The sequence below is a fragment of the Pseudorca crassidens genome, chromosome 4 (genome assembly GCF_039906515.1).
Source record: "Pseudorca crassidens isolate mPseCra1 chromosome 4, mPseCra1.hap1, whole genome shotgun sequence".
Lineage (NCBI taxonomy): Eukaryota > Metazoa > Chordata > Mammalia > Artiodactyla > Delphinidae > Pseudorca > Pseudorca crassidens.
This window is the reverse complement of record NC_090299.1, coordinates 6,950,864-6,971,415: the sequence shown is the minus strand read 5'-3', so window position 1 is coordinate 6,971,415 and position 20,552 is coordinate 6,950,864. Positions and strand designations below refer to the sequence as shown.

The 20,552-nt window shown below is 36.3% G+C and overlaps 1 pseudogene; it reads left to right on the top strand.

Annotated features, from left to right (window-relative positions):
- Nucleotides 1-20,552, top strand: part of LOC137224144 (trifunctional enzyme subunit beta, mitochondrial-like) — a 94,133-nt pseudogene that overhangs the window by 11,208 nt on the left and 62,373 nt on the right.

Below are 20,552 nucleotides of genomic sequence, written 5' to 3'. Positions count from 1 at the left end.
AAAGCAAAAGGAGGGCTTTCCTGGTGGCGCAGTGGTTGAGGGTCCGCCTGTCAATGCAGGGGACACGGGTTTGTGTTCCGGTCCGGGAAGACCCTGCATACCACACCACGGAGCGGCTGGGCCCGTGAGCCATGCCCGCTGAGCCCGTGCGTCCAGAGCCTGTGCTCCGCAACGGGAGAGGCCACAGCAGTGAGAGGCCCGCGTACCACAAAAAAAAAAAAAAGAGTTAAAAGAGCTAAAAAATGGTAACCTGGCCACAGATGGGCCCACCCCCAGCATCATAAAATTTACTACAAGGAACTCAACCAGGTTCTCAGAGCAAATATTTAGAGAAAAATCCCCTTGGGCTTCTGGCAGGGGCAGGGGAAAAGGAACCATTTTTAAATACTCCAGAGCACTCTGTTTTCAAGAAGGCCTGCCCTCTGGGGAAACTAGTTAACTAAAACCCTAAGAAAGAGAGAAAGGAACAGAAAAAAACAATAATGACTGAGAATTTCCCCAAATTAATGTCAGACACCAAACCACAGATCCAGGAATATCAGAGAAAACCAAGCAGGATAAATGGCAAAAAAGCCCTTAAGCTAGGCATATCTTTTTCAAACTACAGAAAACTAAAGGGAAAGAAAAAAATCCTGAAAGAAGCAAGAGGGGGGTAAAAAACCCATCTTACCCACAGAGGAACAAAGATAAAAACTGCCTTCAACTTCTCCTCAGAAACCATGCAAGCAAGAAGAAAGCAGAGTGAAATATTTAAAACGTTGAGAGATTTCTACATATATCATGTAAATTCTCGGATCTTTAGTCCCACTGATGGTAGCTGGGGTAAAACTATTTCTAACCCTCTTCGTCACCTTCTGTCCTCTTCTCCCTGCCCTTTCTCTCACTTCCACCCCAGGCACCAGGGGAAGGGGTTGGCGGACTCACACATTTGATGGAAGAAGGAGAGGCTGGGGAGGAGGTGTTAAGGACTAGCCACAGGGAGGGGCAAACTTCTGCTTCTGAGATACACATTCCTTTGTCATCTCAAGTCAGGGAGAAGAAAAAGAGCAAGGATGGGGTGGGAAAAGGCAATATTTTGAGTCTCTATACAAAACTATAAAATTCATTTCTGCTTTGGAAGGGTGGAAAAGACATTTTACTTCTATCTGATAGAGAGCACGAACCTCCAAGAGGGTAAATATGGCATTGGAAATATTAAAGCGGAAGTTAATTTTGCAATTCCTCTTATTTTTGTAACAACAGCAACAACAAAAGCTGAGCACGAGGAATTTGAAGACTTAGAGAAGATTTATACCATTGTTGTACCATTGCTTTGATTTGTACCATTGGTTTGTACCAATGATTTGTACCACTGTTTCATTTCTGCCTGACTCTTAATACCCAGTGAATTAAAAGGCCAGTTTTAAATGCAAAACAAAAACAAAAATAAAACAAACAAACAAAAAATTGTTGAGAGAAAAAAAACCCCACCAACCTAGAAGTCTGTAACCTGTGAAATTATCCTTCAAAAGTGAAGGAGAGAAAAAAAAAAAGTGAAGGAGAAATAGACTTTCTCAAATAAATAAAACTTGAGGGAATTTGTTGCCAGGAGACATGTCTTGCAAATGATGTTTCTAAAAGTGTTTTGGCAGAGGAGATGAGGCTCAGAGGCTGCCCCAGCCCCTGCAGGAGAGTTCTGCCTGGGCTCGGGAACATCCTAGCCAGACTCACCTGAGCACAGAGCATCCTGGAGACAGTGAAGCCGTCAGTCACCAGGGAGGCCACCATTCTGAGGTGAAGAGTAGAAAGTGCTTAAAGTTGGGGTAGGGGAGCAGAGGACTTTACTTTCTGCAGCCTGGTGCTAGCCAAGCCCCCAAGATACTTCCTGACTAATCTCACCCCACCCCCATGCTAACTTCCTGCAGGTCCCTTAACACTGCCCTTCACTTTGGCTAAAGGGACAGAAAGAATTCTTCCATTGAAAGGAAGAAGGCCCATCAAGGAGAGGTCATGTGCCTGGTTGTCTAGTCAGGTGACTGGCAGACAGCTAGGCCTCTGGAGCCTGATGACCTGCACGATGGTTCTTTCTAGGCTGGATCCACTTCTAAGTCCCTCTGACCTCTGAAACTTAGGGCCAAGCCCCGCCCACAACAGGAGCCTAAGCATATGAGAACTAAGGTGGGACCATTTCAGGATGACTTCCATCTTGACTTACACTTGAAAAAAATCTTCTAAGTTTAGCAAAATGGGCCCTCAGATTTTCTTGAGTCCTCTGAGCTGTTCCTACTAGCCACCAGCTGCCCCAGCTGCCCAGACCAAATCAAAGAAGACCTTGGCCAAACCCTATAAAAGGAATGTGGTGGTGGTAGATAATGTTCACACTCCATTCTGCTTCCAGGCACTTCATATAAAGACTTGATGACATGTAATTTGGCTAGAGGAGTACTTTCAGATTTGTTGCATCAGACCAGTGTCCCAAAGGAAGTTGCTGATTATATCATCTTTGGCATAGTTATACAGGAAGTGAAAACAAGCAATGCGGCTAGAGAGGCTGCCCTTGGAGATGACCTCTCTGATACATCTCCTGTATACGCTGTCACCATGGCTTGCATTTTTGCTAACCAAACCAGGACCACAGGTGTTGGCTTGATTACTTCTGGCCAGTATGATGTGGTCATGGCAGGTGGTGTAGAGTTAATGTCCTATGTCCCTATTTGTAATTTGAGGAAACACATGCTTGATCTCAATAAGTCCAAGACTCTAGGTCAGTGACTATCTTTAATATCTAAATTCAGATTGAATTTCCTATCATCTGAGCACGACCATGTATCACTCTGAAGACTGACTTGCCTCTGCCTTGCTGTTTCTCAACTGCAACAGGGTGAGTATGCACTGCACTTGCACAGTCTGGCTAAGAAGGCACAGGATGAAGGACTCCCTTCTGATGTTGTACATCTTCAAAGTACCAGAAGAAGATACAGTTACCAAAGATAGTGGCATTTGTCCTTCTTGAAGCAGATGGCCAAAATAAAACCTGCATTCATCAAGCCCTATGGCACAGTGACAGCTGCAAATTCTTCTTTCCTGACTGATGGTGCATCTGCAGTGCTGAGGAAAAGGCTCTGGCCTTGGGTTATAACCCGAAGGCATATTTGAGGGATTTTGTGCATTTGTCTCAGGATTCGAAAGATCAACTTTTACTCGAACCAACATATGCTACTCTAAAAGTGCTAGAAAAGGCAGGATTAACAATGAATGGTATTGATGCTTTGGAATTTCATGACGCTTTCTCAGATCAGATTTTAGCTAATGGTAAAGCTATAGATTCTGATTAGTTTGTACAAAACTACACGGATTAAAAAAAAGTTGGGTTGCCTCCTTTGAAGAAGTTTAACAACTTGGGTGAGTCACTGTCCTTGGGACACCTGTATGGAGCCATTAGCTGTCAAAAAATTATGGAAGGAAGCAGGCCAGTATGGCTTAGTGGCTGTCTATGCAGGTGGAGTGAAGGGCCATGCTATGATAGATAACAGACCAGGAAAAAGTGACTTGGAGTTTCTGCGCAACACTCACACTAGACAAGGCCATTTCAGTACATTACTGAATGACATATATAGTTACTACTTCTCTTAGGAAAACACAATTTGTGGCCTTCTGTTAAACCTTTGCAATTAAACCTTGCTAGTGTTCCGAGCTTTCCAAAAATCATGGTTTACTGCTCTTTCAGGGACTTCTTAGTCACCATAATCTCACACAGTGATATGTTTAAGCAATTGATTTTGGTCTCTATTTTCATTAAAGATTAAACAAGGGGTTGCAATTTGAGAAAGAGATTAGCTAGGGTTTGGAATCATCTTTGTAATATTGGCAAAAAATACTCATTCATGTTTGTGACCTAAAGATAAATGTTTTCCTATAAAATACAAACCAATGTGCCTCTATCTTTATGGAAAGATAATTCAGAATTTAAACATCACTTAAAACTTACAGTAAATATTGAGATATATAAATACCATATTTGTTAACTGGAGTTAACAAACTCCAGTTCTCTTAAACTGGAGAAGTATTGGGGGAAAAAAGTTCTTTAAAGACAAGGAAAATAATAAAGATCAGAAATTCAGATCTACATAAAGAAAGGAAGAACATAAAAGGAATAAGTGAAAATATAATAAAAACTTTTTTTAAATTCTTAGTTGACCTAACAGATATTTGTTCAAAAAATAATACCAACAGTATATTTGATTATGTATGCTTATATATATATTTCAAATATATATATGCTTATGTATGCTTATATATAAGTGAAAAGAATGACAGCAATGATACAAAGAATGAAAAGAAATAATTAGGATTATTGTGTTATTATTAGGTACTCACACTACCCATGAAGTGGTATACTGTCATTCAAAAAGGGACTTAAATTATATATGTAAATGCCTATTGCCACATTTATGGCAACCATAAAAATGGTAAAAAGTAGAAGTATAACCTATATGCTAAGAAAGGAGGAAAAATGGAATCATATAAAATGCTCATTTGAAATCACCAAAGGCATACAAAAAGTGAGAGGCAAAAATAGGAACAAAGGAGAGCATTAAATAGAAAGCAGTAATAAAGATGGTAGATATGAGTCCCAATATATCAATGATCACTGTGAACATCAATGGTCCAAATACACCAATTAAAAGAAAAAAGACTGTCAGAGTGAACCACAAAATAAGACCCAATTATCTGATGTCTACAAGAAACTCATTTTAAATATAAAGACACATATAGATTTGAAGTAAATGGCTGGAGAAAAATATATCATAGTAATACTAATCAAAGAAAGCAGAAGTAGCCACATTAATTTCAAATGGAGTAGATTTCAAAGAAAGAAAATTATTAAGGATAAAGAAGGGCATTATGTAATGATAAAGGGGTTAATTTTCCAAGAAGACATTACAGTCCTTAATATGTATATGTCTAACAACAGAGCATCAAATTATGAGAGGCAAAAACTGATGGAACTACAAGGAGAAATAGATGAATCCACTATCATGGTTGAAGACTTCAAATCCCTCTATCAGAAATGGACAGATTGAGCAGGCAGAATAGCAGTAAGCACATAGTTGAACAAAACATCACCATCAATCAACTGAATATAATTGACATTTATAGACTAAATCTTCCAACAACAGCAGCATACACATTCTTTTTGAACTCACACGGAACATTCCCCAATATGGACCATATTCCTGGTCTAAACACATCTTAAAATTTTAAAAGAAGAGAAATCATATAACGTCTATTCTCAGATAACAATGAAATTTAACTGGAAGTCAATAATAGAAAGATAATTGGAAAATCCCAAAATATGTGGAGATCGAACAACACACTTCTTCTTCTTCTTTTTTTTTTTTTTCGGTACACGGGCCTCTCACTGTTGTAGCCTCTCCCGTTGCGGAGCACAGGCTCCGGACGCGCAGGCTCAGCGGCCATGGCTCACGGACCTAGCCACTCCGCGGCATGTGGGATCTTCCTGGACCGGGGCACGAACCCGTGTCCCCTGCATCGGCAGGTGGACTCTCAACCACTGCGCCACCAGGGAAGCCCCCAACACACTTCTTAATAACACATGAGTCTAAGAAGAGATCTGGAGAAAAATTTTAAATCACTTTTTCCTAAATTAAAATTAAAAAACAACTTATGAAAAATTGTGAGATGCAGCAAAAGCAGTACTTAGAGGGATTTTATAGCATCAAATGCATATACTATAAAAGAAGAAAGATTTAAAATCAGTAATCTAAGTTTCCATAGGAAGAACCTAAAAGGAGAATAGAAAACAAAATGCAAAGTAAGCAGAAGAAAAGAAATAGTAAGAATTAGAGCAGAAATCAATGGAATTTAAAACAAGAACTAAATAGATTAGATCAACAAAACCAAAAGCTGTTTCTTTGAAAAGATAAGATAAATTGATAAATCTTTAGCCTAGTTGAGAAAAAAAGACAAGTCGCAAATTACTAATATCAGAAATGAAAGAAGTAGCATCACTACAGACTCTATGGACATTAAAAGGATAATGAAGGAATACTATAAACAATTCCATGCCCACACATTTGATAACCTAGATTAAATGGGTCAGATCCTTTAAAGACATAATTTGCCAAAAATCACACAAAAGAGATATAGACAATCTAAATAGCCCTATACTTATTAAATAAATTGAATCGACAATTAATAACCTTCCAAAACAGGAAGCACCAGGCCCAAGTTGGCTCACTGGTGAATTATACCAAATCTCTAAGGAATAAATTGTACCAGTTATTTACAAGGTTTATCAGAGGATGGAAGCAGAGGAAATGCTTCCTAACTCATTCTATGTGGCCAGCTTCACCCTAATACTAAAATCAAACAAAGACATTACAAGAAAAGAAAACTATAGGCAAAAATCTCTCATGAGCATAGATGCAAAAATCCTCAACAAAATGTTAGCAAGTTGAACACAACAAGGTACAAAAAGAATTATACACTACAACCAAGTGGGATTTATTCCTGTTAGGCAAGGCAGGTTGAGCATTCAAAAATGAGTTAATGTAATCCATCAATAGGCTAAAAGAGCAAAATCACATGATATCAATAGATGCAGAAAAAGTATTTGATAAAATCCAGCCACCACTTATGATAAAAACTCTCAGTAAACCAGGAATAGAGCCAAACATTCTTAACTTGATAAAGAATATCTATAAAAATTCTACAGCTAACATCAAACTGAATGGTGAGAAACTTGAAGTCTTCCCATTAAGGTCAGAACAAGGCAAGGATGTCTCCTCTCATCACTCTTTTTCAGTACTGTACTAGAAGTTCTAGCTAGTGCAGTAAAACAAGAAAAGGAGGTAAAAGGTATATGGATTGGGAAGGAAGAGATATAATTATCTCTGTTTGTAGATGACATGATCATCTGTGTCAAAAATCTGAAAGAACTGACAAAACTAATAAGTGTTTATAGCAAGGTTGGAGAATACAAAATTAATATATACCAATCAATTACTTTTATACAATTATATATCAGCAATGAAGAAGTAGAATTTGAAATTAAAAACACTCTACCATTTACATTAGTACTAAAAAAGTGAAATAGGTATGAATCTAACAAAATATGTACAAGATCTATATAAGGAAAACTATAAAACACTGATGAACAAAATGAAAGAAAAACTAAATAAATGGAGAGATAGTTCATGGTTGTGTGTAGGAAAACAAAATTGTCAATATTGTTAAGATGTCGGTTTTCCCTATCTTGGTCTACAAATTTAATGCAATCCTAGTCAAAATACTAGCAAGTTATTTTTTGGATATGGACAAACTGATTCTATGGTTTACATGGAGAGTCAAAAGAACTAAAATAGCCAAGAAAATACTGAAGAAGAACAAAGTTGGAAGACTGACACTGCCTGACTTCAAGACTTACTATACAACTAAGTAATCAAGAAAGCATGGAATCAGTGAAAGAATAGAAAATTGATCAGTGGAACAAAATAGAGAGCCTAGAAGGAGACATATAAATATAGTCAACTGATTTTTGACAAAGGAGTAAAAGCAATACTATGGAGCAAAGACAGTCTCTTCAACAAATGGTGCTGGAGCAACTGGACATCCACAAGCAAAAAAAAAAAAAAAAAAAAAGAGTTTAGACACAGAGCTTACATCCTTCACAAAAATTAACTCAAAATGGATCAGAGATGTAGGTGTGAAACACAAAACTATAAAACTCCTAGAAGATAATATAGGAGAAAACCTAGATTACCTTGGGTATGGTAAAGACTTTTTAGATACAACACAAAAGGCATGATCCATGAAAGGAATAACTTACAAATTGGATTTAATTAAATTTACAAACTTCTGTTCTATGAAAGACAATATCAAGAAAACAAGAAGACATAGACTGGGAGAAAATATTTGCAAAAACCACATCTGATAAAGGATTATTATCCAAAATATACTAAGAACTCTTAAACCTCAGCAGCAAGAAACAAACAACCTGATTTAACAAATGGGCCAGACTTTCGCATGCCTCACCAAAAAAAGATACACAGATGGCAAATAAGCACACAAAAGATGCTCCACATCATATCATCAGGGAAATGAAAATTAAAACAAGGAGATACCCCTACAAACCTATTAGAATAATCAAAATCCAAAACACTGACAATCCCAAATGCTGGTGATGATGTGGAGCAACATGAACTCTGATCCCTGCTGATGGTTTCCTACAAAAGTAAATATACTCTTACTTTATGATTCAACAATCATGTTTCTTGGTATTTTACCCAAAAGATTTGAAAACTTATTATGTCCAAACACAAAAACCTGCACATGGATGTTTATAGTAGCTTTATTCATAATTGTCAAAAGTTTGAAGTAACGAAGATGTCCTTCATTAGGCGAGTAAGTAAGTAAACTGTGGTACATCCAGACAATGGAATACTATTCAGCGCTAAAAATAAATGCACTATCAAGCCATGAAAAGACATGGAGGAACCTTAAATGCATATTACTAAGGGAAAGAAGCCAATCTTAAAAGGCTATGGACTGTATAATTCCAACTCTATAATATTCCAGAAAAGGCAAAACAATGTAGACAGTAAAAAGATCAGGGGTTGCAGGGGTGTGTGTGGGAGGGAGGAATGAATTGATGGAGCAGAGAGAATTTCAGGACAGTGAAAACACTCTGTATCATACCATAATGATGAATGCATGTCATTATACATTTCTCCAGACCTATAGAATTTACAGCACCAAGAGTGAACCATAATATAAATTATGGACTTCGGGTGATTGTGATGTATCAATGTAGGTTCACCAATTCTAACAAATGTACCTCTCTGATGGGGGATGTTGATAACTGGGGGAGGCTGTGCATGTGTGGAGGCCGGGGGTATATGGGAAATCTCTGTACCTTCCCCTCAATTTGTGAACCTAGTACACAAATTTTATTTTATCTAAAAAATAAAGTCTTAATAAAACAACACCACCAAATTTTTAATCACATATTTAAGAGAGAAGGAAAAGTAGGTTTGTTTAAGAGGTGAAGAGGAGAAATAACCCTCAAGCTGGGCATGTAGAATCGTATAATATAAAGATGGGAAGAAAGAGATAAGCAAGAGTGAATTGCTAGAGTTAGCTTGAAAGTGAAAGAGGCAGTAACCAAAAGACTTCCCACATTTCTAAAGATGCCATTTGATTGCCAGAGTCGCTGTTCTACCAAATTATTTGGAAGCCCTCTAGACCCCTCTGAAGTTTGTCTTCCTTTTTGTCATAAGTCCTATCAGTAGCCTCCAGAACAACATGTAGAGATTCATCAGTTTAATTCTTCAAATCTCTAATGTATCTTCTGGGAAAATGACATATCAACAGAATCCATTACTCCAATCAATATTTCAGGAAGCCCTGAGAGCATATGCTTGCCAGTGACAATCTATGTTATCACTCCAAAGGAAAGGTGAACATTCCTTCCTAGCCTTTTTTTTAAATGGAGGTTAGATACTGCATGAGAATATATCAAACCTATCCATTTCACTAATTTCACTGTTTCATTGAGGAAACTATTGGTTGTTCAATGAAAAGAGGAATGACACATTCATAGGAAAATGGTCATTTATAAATGGATATCTATCCGTCACATTACTGTAAAACAATTACTTGAGAAAAAGCATCCTCAGCAGAACAAAAGACTTGAGAAATAAGGTCTCTGTAATTGGTATCATGAACAATTATAGTCCTTACACACTCATTTTAATACTTCAACTTTTCAATGATAACAGTTCTAATGTCTAAATATGAGAAAAAAACATCACCAGCACCTGGTTGTATCCTCCTATCCCTTTCACACATTTAAATACTAAATTCCTAAAACATTTTAAAAGAATATATTGTTTCACTTTCTTCTTCCACATTTATCTATTTAACCATCTGTCTGTTTACCTACCTGCCTTTCTACTGCCTACTTACCTACCTATTAATTATCTATCTTTCTATCTCAACAAGAGTTTCATATGGAATACCTTAATACAAATTATTCTTTGTTGATCATTTGTAAGATGCTGAAAACTTTGTGACCTTTTGTGAAACAGTTATTAACTCATTAGATTCCCATTGCCCAGTTATAACAACTGTATACTTTAGAAATAGATAAATAATAAGTAATTTTTATGATTTTGTATTTTTTGTTATTTAGGTACATTTAAGGGGTCACAAATATTTGGTAATATGATATTAAAACTGTTCTATACAGAAATTATCACTGCAGTATAAAACTCACATGTGTCTTCAATCTGTCTTATTGGGTAGTCTTTTTGGTTTGTGTTAATATAAATCTGGAGTCAAAAATTTATCCTTATTGAAACTCTATTTTCTTTAAGCTTATAGTCAAAATTATACTTATTTAAATGAATCTGCTATCATTTGAGCTGAATTAATTTTATTCTTAACAGGTTGAGAATATTTTTCTTTGTAAGCTAAACTCAGTTTGAGGTATTTGCACAATACCTTAACAATAAAGATGAAAAATCCTGAGGTAGACTTAGATCTGATAGCTTTATGTATTTGAGATTCTCTTTGTTATTTTTAATCGTCCTTGTATATATTCTCACAGAACGCAATTCAGTGTTTGAGACAAATTCAATTATTGAAATTTACAGTATATGAGAAACTTTAAACTATGTTTAAAGATACCATTGAGATGTGGGAAAAAATACAGACTGCTATAGGAAACCATAACTAGGAGACTAAGATGAACATTTATCTACTCAAGGGGAAAAAATGCAATTCCTCTTGAGATTTGAAGAATTATTTGATATAGTCTATACTGATTTTTCATACTACAAAATAAATAATTTGGGGGAAGTTAAAAATGTTAAAAGCATAACGAAATCTAAAATAAGAGGGGATATATGTATACGTGTAGCTGATTGACTTTGCGGTACAGTAGAAACTAATGCAACATTGTAAAGCAACTATACTCCAACAAAATTAATTTAAATAAATAAATAAAAATGTTAAAAGCATAAAGAAGCTTAAAAATACCATTTTTTGCTTACAACTTATATCTGCAGTCACCATGTTTTGTAAATTGGTAATATATTTGTTTTCCACTACTCATATATTATTTCAGAAGTTTCTATTTATTTATCAGAATATTTTATAAATAAAAGGATTGTTTACTATATCTATATCTGATGTTCTACCACCAAGAAGAAGAAATATGTAAATACAATAATATTCAGTGTATATTTTAAATCCCCTACCTCCATGTTCCCAGGTGACTGAAAAGAGGAAAGCATGGCACAGGAAAGCAAGAGGGGAAAAAGGCAACTTTAAAAAAATCTAGTGTTTCTTACAGGAAGAGAGGAAAAAGAATGGAGGGAGGTGCAAGGAAAACATAGGGTCCTTTTTCAAAATGTTGCCATTGAGATAGGGAGAAGAGAAATGAGCAGATAAAGATAAATAGATAGATAATAGATAGATAGATGGATATTAGATTGATGTTATCGGCTGAATTGTGTTCCCTCAAAATTCTTATATTGAAGTCCTAACCAGAACCTCAGAATGTGATTGTACTTGAAGATGGGGTCTTTAAAGAGGTAATTAAGTTAAAATGAGATCATTAGTGTGGGCCTTGATCCAGTCTCACTGGTGACCTTATAAGAAGAGGACATTTGGACACACAAAGAGACAAAGGGTGCACTTACACAGACGGACAACCATCTACAACCATCCAGAGGCAGCAAGAGAGCGACCATCTACAAGCCAGTAAGAGAGGTCTCAGGAAAAACCAAACTTGCTGACACCTGGGAGACTTTCAGCCACCATAACTGTGAGAAAGTGCATTTCTGGGGACTTTCCTGGTGGTCCAGCAGTAAAGAATCCTCTTTCCAATACAGGGGATGGGGGTTCAATCCCTGGTTGGGGAACTAAGATCCCACATGCCGTGGGGCAACTAAGCCCACACCACAACTACTGAGCTCGCACACCTCAACGAGAGAGCCCACGTGCCGCAAACTACAGAGCTCATGTGCTCTGGAGACTGCGCGCCACAACTAGAGAAGAGAAAACCTGTACGTCACAACTAGAGAGAAGGATGCACACGGCAACAAAGAGCCCGCGTGCTGCAAAGAGCACCGCAATGGAAAATCCCACATGCTGCAAGGAAGATCCCGCTGCCACAACAAAGACCTGACGCAGACAAATAAATAAATATTAAATAAAGAAAAAGAAAAGCTCTTTACGAGCCTTAAAAAGAAAAACAAAGTGTATTTCTGTTGTTTAAACCACCCAATTTGTGGCTCAAACAAAACAAAACAATAAATGTTTTCCCTATCCCTACTTGGGATTCTGTGAGGGACCGCCTTTTACCGTGTCTATATGTTAATCTGGAACAGGCCCAACAGACAAATATGCCACCAGGGATTATGCCCACAATTTCCCGAAGCTCCTACAACTTAGGTAATAGAGCATTTCCTGTGTGCTCCCTGGGGGAGACCCAGAAAGAGTCCATGGACCTGCTCTTGTGAAGGTCCTTCACTGCAGTAGGAGTGTGAGGTGACCCTAAATGGAGGCTGTGGGATGGGATGACCTGACCCATAAGCACAATAGAGGCTGTGACTTGTCACAGAAAGACTGCAGTGCTAGCAAGAGGTGGCCAGCGCAAGTTGGCAGGGAACCTAGTATTTAATATGATGTATTGCCACAGAAACTACCAAAGACCCACAGGACAGGAAGAGGACAGACCCATGGATCTAAAGACACCTTCTCTTAGCAGTGGAGGCAGGTAAGCTTTTCTCTTAACAGTGATACCAATCTGGGAAGGAGAAATCCTAATAAAACCTATATATTTACAAAATGCCAAAGAGAGTGTTTAAAATGAAAGGTCCACTGTCTGTGTAATGCCCACACTACCCTGGCCTAAGAGGACTCATGAATACTGATGGGTACCTTAATTTTTTGTTAAATCGCTTATACAGGCAAGAAACCATAATCCCCTATCCACTCCCACTATCTGTGTATAAATATAAGATTCCACAACAAGTACATGTTTCTCTTTTGCTGAACTCATAAAAGGTAACTCTGGATTAGGCTATTAGAAGTATTTAAGCTATTGAAGTTGCTGCTTCCAACAATATTTGAGTTGGTATTAAAATAGCAGAACGTATTTTATTATTTCATAAGAAAAGAAATGTGACAGATGGCGAGGAAACTAGACTCTGGAAAGGTGACTAATTATTAGCCCCCATGCAATGGAGGGTCTACAGGAGCTTAAGCACAAGCAGTGTCAGTCATATCTTAGGAAATGGAGTGAATGTGTCTTTGGTAAGGAAGCATAAATAAAACTACAAAGAAATAGGAAATGAAAGAATGGAAAAGAAATATGGTGGGGGGAGAGTAAAGGGCAGAAAAATAAATAAACTCTAATGTTTAACCTCATTTAAATTGTATAATTTCATAGAGACACAGATGTAGAGAACAAACACATGGATACCAAGGGGGGAAAGGGGGGATAAACTGGGAGACTGGGATTGACATAGACACACTACTATGTATAAAATAGATAACTAATGAGAACATACTGTATAGCACAGGGAACTCTACTCAATACCCTGTGGTGACCTAAATGGGAAGGAAATCCAAAAAAGAGGGGGTACCTGTATATGTATAGCTGATTCACTTTGCTGTACAGCAGAAATTAACACAACATTGTAAAGCAACTATACTCCAATAAAATTAATAAAAAAATAAATTTTATAATTTCAAAATGTTTTCACTAAAACATATTTCTAAACTTTTGTTCCTCAAGTGTCTATGACAGGAGCTAGCAAATTATAACATGTGAGGAAATCCAAACTTTTGCAAGGCTAACCAAGAAAAAAGAGAGAAGAGACAAATTACTAATATCAGAGACATTTGTATAAAAAATTGAGAGAGCTCCTACTCTAGTCATTCAAGATATACCCCACACAAGATCTCTCTTAGACACAGATTCAAGTGGGAAAAGGAAAACTTTAACTTTATATCCTATTTTCTAGTGTACTAGTGTCAGAGCTCTTCTCAAAACAACCTCTTTGGTGAAATGCGGAAAGCAGAAATGTGACTTGGATATTATTGCTTAGTGCAGAAAATACAAGATTCGTAGCAGGCATGATATGAAAATTAGAAAGTAATTCTTCAAGCAGTGGAAGGAAACAGAGTAATCAGTAAACACTAGTGGCTGTCTACTTAATAAGGAGACTAGTCTTACCAGGTCTGAGCTAATTGCCATATTCTGGGTTTAAATTAATGAAGTTGTAACAAAATCATTTTTACACTAAGCAATCTTCTGTGTCTTTACTGTGGGTGGGATATGAGACATACTTAGTAAGGTATTAAAACAGATTGTTTGAAAAATAGATCAAACAGATGGAATAACGAACCCAACAACTCAGCAGTTTATCCATTTTGAAATTTTATACCAATGCTGATTGTTGAGGTTTTATGAACTTTTTCCTAGATTTTTTTTTTTTTTTTTGCTGTGCCCGGCCCTCTCACTGCTGAGGCCTCTCCCGCCGCGGAGCACAGGCTCCGGACGCGCAGGCTCAGCGGCCATGGCACATGGGCCCAGCTGCTCCACAGCGTGTGGGATCCCCCCGGACAGGGGCACGAAGCCGCGTCCCCTGCATCGGCAGGTGGACTCCCAACCACTGCGCCACCAGGGAAGCCCTTTCCTAGATTTTTAAACAGTATTTTAAAATACCTTTTTCAAAATAAATCATTCCTAATTAATTATAACAGAAATGATCAAGATAGGTAACTAATAAAAGCAATATTAAACTATCTTTTGAACTTGAATATAAATCGTTACATACCATAGTATTCTGTTTTATAATAACATTAACATTACTTTTAGATAGTATACACAAATATATTGACGTGTACCAATCTATGATAAGTAATATGTCTACGATATACTTGATACAATACTATGAAAATCATTCTAAAAAAAATTACAAGGGGCTTCCCTGGTAGCGCAGTGGTTGAGAGTCCGCCTGCCGATACAGGGGACACGGGTTCGTGCCCCGGTCCAGAAGGATCCCACATGCCGCAGAGCGGCTGGGCCCGTGAGCCATGGCCGCTGAGCCTGCGCGTCCGGAGCCTGTGCTCCGCAACGGGAAAAGGCCGCAACAGTGAGAGGCCCGCGTCCCGCAAATAAATAAACAAATAACAATAAAATAATTATAACTATGATCCAAGAAAAATATCTGGAATTAAAAGAAGATTCATATCTACATACTGATAAAATTGACCTGAGGGGCTTCCCTGGTGGCGCAGTGGTTGAGAGTCCGCCTGCCGATGCAGGGCATACGGGTTCGTGCCCTGATCCGGGAAGATCCCACATGCCGTGGAGCGGCTGGCCCCGTGAGCCATGGCCGCTGAGCCTGCGCGTCCAGAGCCTCTGCTCTGCAACGGGAGAGGCCACAACAGTGAGAGGCCCACGTACCGCAAAAAAAAAAAAAAAAAAAAATTGACCTGAGAAAATTGACCTTCAACAATTAATTGCAAGACATACCCTAGTGATTTTTTTAGACTCAGAACAGAATTAAACTTGAAAGAAAAAAAAAGAGAAAGAGAGAGAGAAAAAGTCCTTTAGACAGACCCCTAGGAAAAAGAGCAAATTTCATATGAACATGATTTCTCTTTGAGGAATCTGCTAAAGTATGAGCATCATCCAACACAGACATGACTAAGGAAATTTCAGCAAAAGAATGGATGGTGAGCATTTTATATCTATGCAAGTGTAGACTTATGACTAACATCAAAGTTGGAGGTAAAGAGGTAAGAATACAGTATACGTGTTCAGATAAAGTAGAGATAAAAGACCTAAAATACAGGAGAAAAAGAGGAGAAATAGGTGAAAACAGAATAAGTTCATTGCTGTATAGGTAACAGGAGGGAGTCAAAAGATACCATTTAAAAAGTACAAATCAGATAGTATTAGCTTGAAAGTATGCAATTACTGATATTCAGCCATTTTGAAATAGCAATTCAACTCCTAGGCATGTACCCTACAGGAACAAATATTTATGTCCCCCAAAAGATATAGGTAGGAATGTACATAGAACTTTTATTCACAGTAGCATCAAACTGGGAATAACCTAAATGCCCATGAAGAGTATAATGGAAAAATAAATTGTGCTATATTCATATAGTGGTATAGTAGTAGGAATAAAAAACACACATTGTCTCAAGCTCTAAAATGTATGAATCTCATAGGCATTATGCTAAGCTGGAGAATACAGACACGAAAAAAGTATACACTGTATGACTGCATTTATTTGACGTTCAAAAGCACAAAAAATGAATCCATTGTGATAAAAATTAATATAGTGGCTACCTTTGCAGATTGACTTGGAGGCTTCAGGGGCTGGTGATGTGCCATGTCTTTAAGTAAGTAGCGATGATACAGGGGAATATATTTATATAAATTCATCAAGTTGTACATTTAATTTTTGTACACTTTATATAAACTTTATGCATTTACCTAAAATTCTAAGAAAAAAATTAAGCTAAGTAATTAAATACCATAAGGTAAATAGGTGACAAAAAATCATTCAGAACAATTTTTCTCCTATACTAAATGTGAAAAAGTTATGCAAAACTCATGTTTTTTAGTCATGATTTTATCTCAAAGCTGTTGTGGATTAATGAAATTGGTTCTAAAATGTCAGCATTTATTTTCGAAGATTTTTTTTGGTATGTTTTTTGTTGTTGTCTATATGAGTCACCCAAAAGATATATTGATATTTTTACCTATTATACTTGCCTAAAACATATTTGAAATTGGAGGAGTTACTCCAGAGGATAGCAAAGACTATTCAAGCATGACTTTATTCTATCTTTAGTGAAAATAACATTAAAATAAAGTCAGAATTACTAGAATATATAAAATCTGCAGGTAATTGAGATTAAACCCTAATCTATTTAAGATTATATTAGTTATTAAAATATGAAAACACTATATTGGGAACCAATAAATGAAAATATTTAGAAGATTTTATAAGCCTCAATATATTTGTTTGGTTAAAAGGCTATCCTCTACTGGTAAATTTTATGGTCTCAGTAATTAGATAGGGGAAATCCAAATATAATTTTTACATTCCTTTAAGGAAGCAGGTTCTGGAGCTAAATATCTAGGTCTGCTAGAACAATTTGGTACTAAGTAGTTACTCCTTTCTCAAAGGACTGACAGTACAATTGAGAGTAAAGGTCTCTTTTTGTTTCTGTATTATATGCTGGTTTAAAACACTTAAAAACAGTTTTATTTGTATTGATAAGTTATATGGCAGTCAGGTTAGTTAAAACATAAAGGATGTGTTGTGTGTATCTAATTTTTAAAAGATCTGGAAGAAAATTTAAGCACTTTATTTTGTTAACTATCTTGATAGAAAAGGTATGGAATGAAATCACAGTCTCTACTAAGAAAATTACTGTGCATGTCAAAGTTTATTTAATACAAAAGTCTATTTTGCCATTTTTCACTATTCTAGAATGTACCAGGAATGGGGGATGTCAGGATATACAATTAAATCTGTACTCAGAATACTGATCTTGAAAATAAGTGTATGTACAGTTTGAGAAATCAGTAGCTAAGTGAAAATGGAGAGGTAACTGATTACTTCAGCTCTCTGCAAGTTTTGTAAAGTAAAAAGAAAAGGTCTATGGAGAACAGTATGGAGGTTCCTTAAAAAACTGAAAATAGAGCTACCATATGATCCAGCAATCCCACTCCTGGGCATATATCCGGAGAATACCATAATTTGAAAGGATACAGGCACCCCAACGTTCCTTGAGGCTCTGTTTACAATAGCCAGGACATGGAAGTAAACTAAATGTCCATCAACATTGGAATATATAAAGAAGATGTGGTACATAGAATATTACTCAGCCATAAAAAGGAATGAAATAATGCCATTTGCAGCAACACGGATGGACATAGAGATTGTCATACTGAGTCAAGTAAGTCAGAAAAAGACAAATATCATATGATATCGCTTATACATATGTGGAATATTTAAAAAATGGTACAAATGAACCTATTTACAAAACAGAAATAGAGTCACAGATGTAGAAAAAAAACTTATGGTTACCAAGGGGGAAAGGGGGGAGGGATAAACTGGGAGATTGGGATTGACATATACACACTGCTATATATAAAATAGATAACTAATAAGAACCTGCTGTATAGCACAGGGAACTCTCTTCAGTATTCTTTAATAACCTATATGGGAATAGAATCTAAAAAAGAGTGGATGTATGTATATGTATAATTGATCCACTTTGCTGCACAGCAGAAACTAACAAAACATTGTAAATCAACTATCCTCCAATAAAAATTAATTTTAAGAAGTAAAAAAAAAAAAAAAAAAAAAGCTAGTATATGTGAAAACAACAAAAAGAAAGAAAAGGTACCTGATTTCTCTATTGGCCTGTTAGCCAAAGGCACAGTCCTTACTCTCTTATCTTACTGCCTATTCAGGAACTAGCCAAATAATAGGGTAGACAGTCTGATTTCAGTCCTTGTGCTTTCAGGAACTTTCCTTTAATTCATTCTGCTATTTGTTTCCACCGGATGGAATTTGTCTTAAAAAAGGGAAATAAAAAACCTTATTATTACTTTCTAAAATGTAGCTCTACTCCTACTGCTTGAATATCTTGCAAATAAAAGACATAAGGGTTAGACTGAGAAAATGACATTGAAAGAATTTTCACTTCTTTTGAAATATATTATCACAGTTATTTTAACTTCATTGAAATAGGAACAAAACAATATCATGAAGAGTTTTCCTACAATATTTTAATAAAAACAAATTGGATAGTAAGTCCATAGTTTTCTAACATTTTAGCTGTCTTCAACTTACAAAGGTAAAGTCTGATGAATTCTGGTATCAAGTCAAATTTATCTAGACTTTTGTGTAAACACATAAAACACTAATGTCTGAGGATATTTAAACTGTTCTACGTTTCTTTAAATCCAAATATCATTTTGTATAATTAATTGGCTTCTAAAGGGCTTCATTATGAAAACTGGAAATTAGATTTTTAAAAAAATTAAATTTAATGAGTGTATAAGTCTACAAAGTGCAACCGAACTGGATAAGAGAAAAATGTCTGCTTTAACAATTTTAAAGACATGGACGTTCTCATTATAGTCACAGTCGACTTCCTCAGTTGCCTCTGTGGACTCTTCTTGTTCATGCCTTCCCACATATGCTTTTCCTTTGCTTAGGACTTTTTTCTAAGCTAAAAACAAGCATAGGTATCATGTGTTTCAAAGAACTTGAGAAGAATCTTCCCAATTCTCTCCAGATACTCAGTGTGAGCTTAAATCTCAGACAATTTTAGGTATAACTTTTGGATTATCTCTGTACTAATTAACTTAGAGATCTGATTTGACCTCTTAATCTCAGTGTTCTTAACTAAAATAGAGATAAGCATACTTAAATTATACGTTGTTTTTTGGAAGGATTAAATGAGAAAAAGTATGTAAAGTGCACATCCTAATTTCTGTAATATAGGCTCAGAAATTATAAATGTTAACATCAAATCTCAGAAAATTTAAACAACATTGAGGGCCATTAAAAGTTTAGAGGATTAGGGGTGGGCAAAATGAGTGAAGACAGTCAAAAAGTACAAACTTCCAGTTATAAAATAAATAAGTCATGGGATATAATATATAGCATGGTGACTGTAGTTAATAATATTGTATTGTATATTTGAAGGTTGCTAAGAGATTATATCTTAAAAGTTCTCATCACAAGAAAAAAAATATAACAATGTATGGTGATGTTGTTAACTAGACTTATTGTGGTGATCATTTTGCAATGAATACAAATATCTAATCATTTTGTTGTATACCTGAAGCCAATATAATATTATATGTCATATCTCAAAAAAGAAAATAAACTTCATGGAAGCAAACCTTAAACTACAGTGCTCTCTTTCAGAGATACTTATCATGGCAGATACTGGTAGTTGCCTATCCTGATCTCTGCTGCTTTTCTTTACTGTGAGAATGATGATTTAATTCTTGTTTTCAGTAAAAATACCTGAGCACCTGACTTCCTTTATAGTTAGAAGTGTCTATGTGACATAGGCCTGAACATTGACATAAATGACAGTGACAAGGGTAGGGTGGGGTGAGGTGGGAGCGGTTGCTCTTTGAAAGCCTTTTAAAGGGAAACTGGCTTGTGTAGGTGGGCTCTTTAGTGTATTCCCACCTGGAATATGCTAGGTCAGGAGAAGGAGGAAATATATTGCAGACATGAGAATGAAAATCCACACAAGAATGACGAACCAGAAATACAGAATAGCCTTGAGATATTTATGACTTCACTGGGCTATTGCTTCAGCTCTGGAATGCCTGCATCCGGACGTCTTCAAGATATAAAAATAAACCCCTCTATTTTTAAGTGCTCTTATTCAGGTTTTCTCAACATGTAGTTCAAGAAAACGGATTCACCTATTCTGTCTACAATAGCATTCAAGACAGAATATAGATGCCTTCC